Raw genomic sequence first — 6,133 nt, forward strand, 5'->3', positions numbered from 1 at the left:
CCAGGATGAAGAGGAACCATTGATGAGCACTCTTTGGGTTCGGTCAGTCAGCCAGTTACAAATCCACTGAGTGGTAGCATAGTCAAGACCGCATTTTACCAGCTTCTTTACAAGAATATCATGGGGCACCTTGTCAAATGCCTTGCTGAAATCAAGGTAGGCTACATCCACTGCGTTCCCTTCATCTACCAGGCTTGTAATTCTGTCAAAAAACGAGATCAGGTTAGTCTGACATGACTTATTTTTCAGAAATCCATGCTGACTATTGGTGATCACAGCATTCCTTTCTAGGTGCTCACAGACTGTTTGCTTAATGATCTGCTCCAGAATCTTCCCTGGTATTGATGTCAGACTGACTGGGCGGTAATTATTTGGGTCCTCTCTTTTCCCCTTCTTGAAAATAGGGACAACATTTGCCCTCCTCCAGTCTGCCGGGACTTCGCCTGTTCTCCAGGAATTCTCAAAGATGACTGCCAGTGGTTCTGAGATCACATCTGCCAGTTCTTTTAATACTCTTGGATGCAGTTCATCTGGCCCTGGAGACTGAATACATCTAAACTAGCCAAGTATTCTTGTACTATCTCCTTAGTTATTCTGGGCTGTGTTTCCTCTGCTGAATCATTTGCTCCAAATTCTTCAGGTCGGGCATTGTTTTCTTTATCGGAGAAGACTGAGGCAAAGAAGGCATTGAGGAGTTCAGCCCTTTCTGTGTCCCCTGTTTGCATTTCACCATCTTCTCCTCTGAGTGACCCCACTGTTTCTTTGTTCTTCCTTTTGCTACGAACATACCCATAAAAGCCTTTTTTGTTGCTTTTAACCTCTCTAGCAAGCCTGAGTTCATTCTGTGCTTTAGCTTTTCTGACTTTGTGTCTACACATGCTGGCTATTTGTTTGAATTCCTCTTTGGTGGTTTCCCCCCTTTTCCATTTTTTGTACACATCCTTTTGCACGCCAGTGCAAGTAGATAAATAGGTACCACTGCAGCCGGAAGGTAAACAGCATTTCTGTGCGCTCTGGTCTCCGTCACGGTGTCCCGTTGCACCAGAAGTGGTTTAGTCATCATGGCCACATGACCTGGAAAGCTGTCTGTGGACAAACGCGGGCTCCCTCGGCCTGAAAGCAAGATGAGCGCCGCAACCCTATAGTCGCCTTTGACTGAACTTAACTGTCCAGGGGTCCTTTGCTTTTTACCTTTGACCTTTATTTTAACATCCATGCCAACACAACCTTACAAGGGGCCACTCGGGACTTTGTGGAAAGCATGGCCTCCATGGGGTTGTCCCCAAATAAGTTTGGCCCAACTCCTAGCCGTCTGATGTTCACCTCTAAGGAAGTGGGTGATCTGACACTAAGTTCCACTACACCAAAAACGTGGTATAGTCAGATCACTTCTTGGTGCAGCTAGACTTCTCTGTGAGCCTTCCCCTCCTCAGAGAGGTAGGACTGATTCAAATGAACCACCCCTGCCACTTAATGGATCCAAATGGCTTCCAGAGAGTAGTAAAAGGTAAAGGGACCCCAGACCATTAGGTCCAGTCGTGGCCGACTCTGGGGTTGCGGCGCTCTTCTCGCTTTATTGGCCGAGGGAGCTGGCGTACAGCTCCCGGGTCATGTGGCCAGCATGACTAAGCTGCTTCTGGTGAACCAGAGCAGCGCACGGAAATGCCGTTTACCTTCCTGCCAGAGTGGTACCTATTTATCTACTTGCTGTAGGGGATGTCTTATCCCATGTTGATGGCCTTTCAGCTGCTTCCCTGGTGGCCTGCAGGAATGCAGAGTTAACACCAAGAAGAACTGTTTGACAGTGGGATGGTCTCCCTTGGGAGTTTGTGGGCCAGTGTGGTGTAGTAGTTAAGAGCTGTGGACTCGTAATCTGGTGAACCAGGTTCGCGTCTCCGCTCCTCCACATGCAGCTGCTGGGTGACCTTGGGCCAGTCACACTTCTTTGAAGTCTCTCAGCCCCACTCACCTCACAGAGTGTTTGTTGTGGGGAAGGAAGAGAAAGGAGAATGTTAGCCGCTTTGAGACTCCTTTGGGTAGTGATAAAGTGGGATATCAAATCCAAACTCCTCTTCTTCTTCTCTCTTTCCTTGGAGGTTTTGAAGCAGAGGTTAGATGACCATCTGTCATGGATACTTTAGCTGAAATTCCTGCATCCTGCATGGGGTTGGAGTAGATGGCCCTCAGGATTCCTTCCATCTATTGGTCCATCTAGCTCAGGCTTCCTCAAACTCGGCCCTCAAGATGTTTTTGGCCTACAACTCCCATGATCCCTAGCTAGCAGGACCAGTGGCCAGGGATGATGGGAATTGTAGTCTCAAAACATCTGGAGGGCTGAGTTTGAGGAAGCCTGATCTAGCTCAATACTGTCTACACTGGACAGCAGCTGCTCTCCAGGACTGCAGGCGGGATTCTCTCCCAGCCCTACCTGGAGATGTCGCAACCGAGTGGTAGAGTGGCTGCCTTGAAAGCCTAATGTCCCAATGGCACCTTCAGATAGGATGGTTAGTAATAATAATAATTTATTATTTGTACTTCGCCCATCTGGGTGGGTTTCCCCAGCCACTCTGGGTGGCTTCCAACGAAGATTAAAAATACATTAAAATGTCACATAAAAAACTTCCCTGAACAGGGCTGCCTTCAGATGTCTTCTAAAAGTCAGGTAGTTCTTTATCTCTTTGACACCTGGTGGACCATAAAGAAGGCTGATCGCTGAAAAATTGATGCTTTTGAATTAAGGTGCTGGAGGAGACTCTTGAGAGTCCCATGGACTGCAAGAAGATCAAACCGATCCATTCTGAAGGAAATCAGCCCTGAGCGCTCACTGGAAGGACAGATCCTGAAGCTGAGGCTCCAATACTTTGGCCACCTCATGAGAAGAGAAGACTCCCTGGAAAAGACCCTGATGTTGGGAAAGATGGAGGGCACAAGGAGAAGGGGACGACAGAGGATGAGATGGTTGGACAGTGTTCTCGAAGCTACCAACATGAGTCTGACCAAACTGCGGGAGGCAGTGGAAGACAGAAGTGCCTGGCGTGCTCTGGTCCATGGGGTCACGAAGAGTCGGACACGACTAGATGGCTAAACAACAAAAACCACACACAGAGAGAATCCCCGAATCCATAGCTGCTTCTGATAGGGAGTGCCTAAGTTTAAGTAAGGGACGCGGGTGGCGCTGTGGGTAAAAGCCTCAGCACCTAGGGCTTGCCGATCGAAAGGTCGGTGGTTCGAATCCCCGTGGCGGGGTGCGCTCCCGCTGCTCGGTCCCAGCGCCTGCCAACCTAGCAGTTCGAAAGCACTCCCGGGTGCAAGTAGATAAATAGGTACCACTCTGGCGGGAAGGTAAACGGCGTTTCCGTGTGCTGCGCTGGCTCGCCAGATGCAGCTTTGTCATGCTGGCCACGTGACCCGGAAGTGTCTCCGGACAGCGCTGGCCCCTGGCCTCTTGAGTGAGATGGGCACACAACCCCAGAGTCTGTCAAGACTGGCCCGGACGGGCAGGGGTACCTTTACCTTTACCTTTAAGTTTAAGTAACACAGACCTGGTCATGTTGCCTCAAGCCCATCTTTAGTGAGGCAAAGTCGTGGGCATCAAGTGAAGTCATCTCACCCCCCACTCTCTCTCTCTTTAAAATTAGTTTAATCTCTCCACCTTCCCCCCCCCCCACCCAAGCTTCACAAACTTCGCTTGCTGCAAGACAAGTCAATAACTTCTTTCTAAATCAGTTGCTTAATATCTGGCCCTTGAAGCGGGTATGAGCCACAGGGCTGGTGACAGTGCCAATTGCAGTATTCTCGCCCTTGCCCCACTCCTCTAAAATCAGGGTCAAGCTACTGCCAAGGCAAGTGCCTGTTTGTCCATCTTAGTAGCATCTCTTACTGATGTTCTTCACAAAGGGCGGGGAAGAGCATCCACATCCTCCATACACTCATCATAGGCTTCCTGATATTCCCCATGGGGCTTGATGATAACTCACGTTGGTCGCTGTGAACCTGCAGCTGCTCCCAAGTCCATTTTGGAAGGGATGTAGACATATGGAAGGCTCCTGTCTTCACACGTGATGGGGATGTGGCAATAGACATCAAGAGGAAGTGTGTCTCCTGCAAGAACTGTGTTCCCCTTCTCGCCCTTGTTGATGAATTTCTGGACCTGTTTCACCCCACGCTGGATCTGTTTCTGCTTCAATGCTTTCTTGATAATAATAATAATAATAATAATAATAATAATAATTTATTATTTATACCCCACCCACGTGGCTGGGTTTCCCCAGCCACTCTGGGCGGCTTCCACAAAGACCAAAAATACACTAAGATGTCACACATTAAAAACTTCCCTGAACAGGGCTGCCTTAAGATGTTTTCTGAATGTCAGGTAGTTGTTTATCTCTTTGACATGTGACGGGAGGGCGTTCCACAGGGCGGGCGCCACTACTGAGAAGGCCCTCTGCCTGGTTCCCTGTAGCTTTGCTTCTCACAATGAGGGAACCACCAGAAGGCCCTCGGCGCTGGACCTCAGTGTCTGGGCAGAACGATGGGGGTGGAGACGCTCCTTCAGGTATACTGGGCCAAGGCCATTTAGGGCTTTAAAGGTCAACACCAACACTTTGAATTGCTCTCGGAAACATACTGGGAGCCAATGTACCGTATTTTTCACTCTATAAGATGCACCAGACCACAAGAAACACCTAGTTTTTGGAGGAGGAAAACAAGAAAAAAAAATATTATGAATCTCAGAAGCCAGAACAGCAAGAGGGATCGCTGCACAGTGAAAGCAGCGATCCCTCTTGCTGTTCTGGCTTCTGGGATAGCTGCGCAGCCTGCATTCGCTCCATAAGACGCACACACATTTCCCCTTACTTTTTAGGAGGGAGAAAGTGAGTCTTATAGAGCAAAAAATACAGTAGGTCTTTCAAGACCGGTGTTGTATGGTCTTGGCGGCCACCCCCAGTCACCAGTCTAGCTGCCACATTCTGGATTAGTTGTAGTTTCCGGATCAGCTTCAAAGGTAGCCCCACGTAGAGCGCATTGCAGTAGTCCAAGCGGGAGATAACCAGCGCATGCACCACTCTGGCGAGACAGTCTGTGGGCAGGGAGGGTCTCAGCCTGCGTACCAGGTGGAGCTGGTAAACAGCTGCCCCGGATACAGAATTGACCTGCGCCTCCATGGACAGCTGTGAGTCCAAAATGACTCCCAGGCTGCACACCTGGTCCTTCAGGGGCACAGTTACCCCATTCAGGACCAGGGGGTCCTCCACACCTGCCCGCCTCCTGTCCTCCAAAAGCAGTACTTCTGTCTTGTCAGGATTCAACCTCAATTCATTAGCTGCCATCCATCCTCCAACTTGTACAGCTTGCGCGTCAACTTGCGGGAGGCCAGAGGCTGCGCGATGGCGTTCACGTTGTCCACCAGCTCGTGGTACAACTTATCTGGGGTTGCCTCAGGCTCCAGCTCTCCCCTCGACTCCTGGTGCTTGGCTTTGCCCATGTTAGCTGCCGAAAGAATGTGGAACCATGTGGGGCCATTTCCGCTCCTGACACCCCCCCTCCCCAGAGCAAGGACCTTGGCCCCCCTCTCTGATGTTCAAATGCATCTTGTAATGCCGTGTGTGTGAGATACAACCTTATTGCATTTTAAGCTGCTAATTTGTACACACCCCTTGGCATGGGACAACACGGCAGCCCTTCCTGACAGAGATACATGTCTCTGTACGCACACACCACAAATATCCCTTTCCTTATGCTGGTTCCTTGAAATAAATGCCTTTCTACGTGGGTGGCGCTGTGGGTTAAACCACAGAGCCTAGGACTTGCCGATCAGAAGGTCGGCAGTTTGAATCCCCACGACGGGGTGAGCTCCTGTTGCTCGGTCCCTGCTCCTGCCAACCTAGCAGTTCGAAAGCAAGCCATAATGCAAGTAGATAAATAGGTACCGCTCCGGCGGGAAGGTAAACGGTGTTTCCATGTGCTGCTCTGGTTCGCCAGAAGCGGCTTAGTCATGCTGGCCACATGACCCGGAAGCTGTACGCCAGCTCCCTCAGCCAATAAAGCGAGATGAATGCCGCAACCCCAGAGTCGGTCATGACTGGACCTAATGGTCAGGGGTCCCTTTACCATAATGGCTGGTATCATCTTC

The 6,133-nt window shown here is 50.1% G+C and overlaps 1 pseudogene; it reads right to left on the reverse strand.

Moving 5' to 3' along the window:
• Nucleotides 1-3,632: 3,632 nt before the first annotated feature.
• On the reverse strand, nt 3,633-5,485 carry LOC128422158 (H/ACA ribonucleoprotein complex subunit 2-like; annotated as a pseudogene).
• Nucleotides 5,486-6,133: the final 648 nt, after the last annotated feature.

The sequence above is a fragment of the Podarcis raffonei genome, chromosome 10 (assembly GCF_027172205.1).
Source record: "Podarcis raffonei isolate rPodRaf1 chromosome 10, rPodRaf1.pri, whole genome shotgun sequence".
Classification (NCBI taxonomy): Eukaryota; Metazoa; Chordata; class Lepidosauria; order Squamata; family Lacertidae; genus Podarcis; species Podarcis raffonei.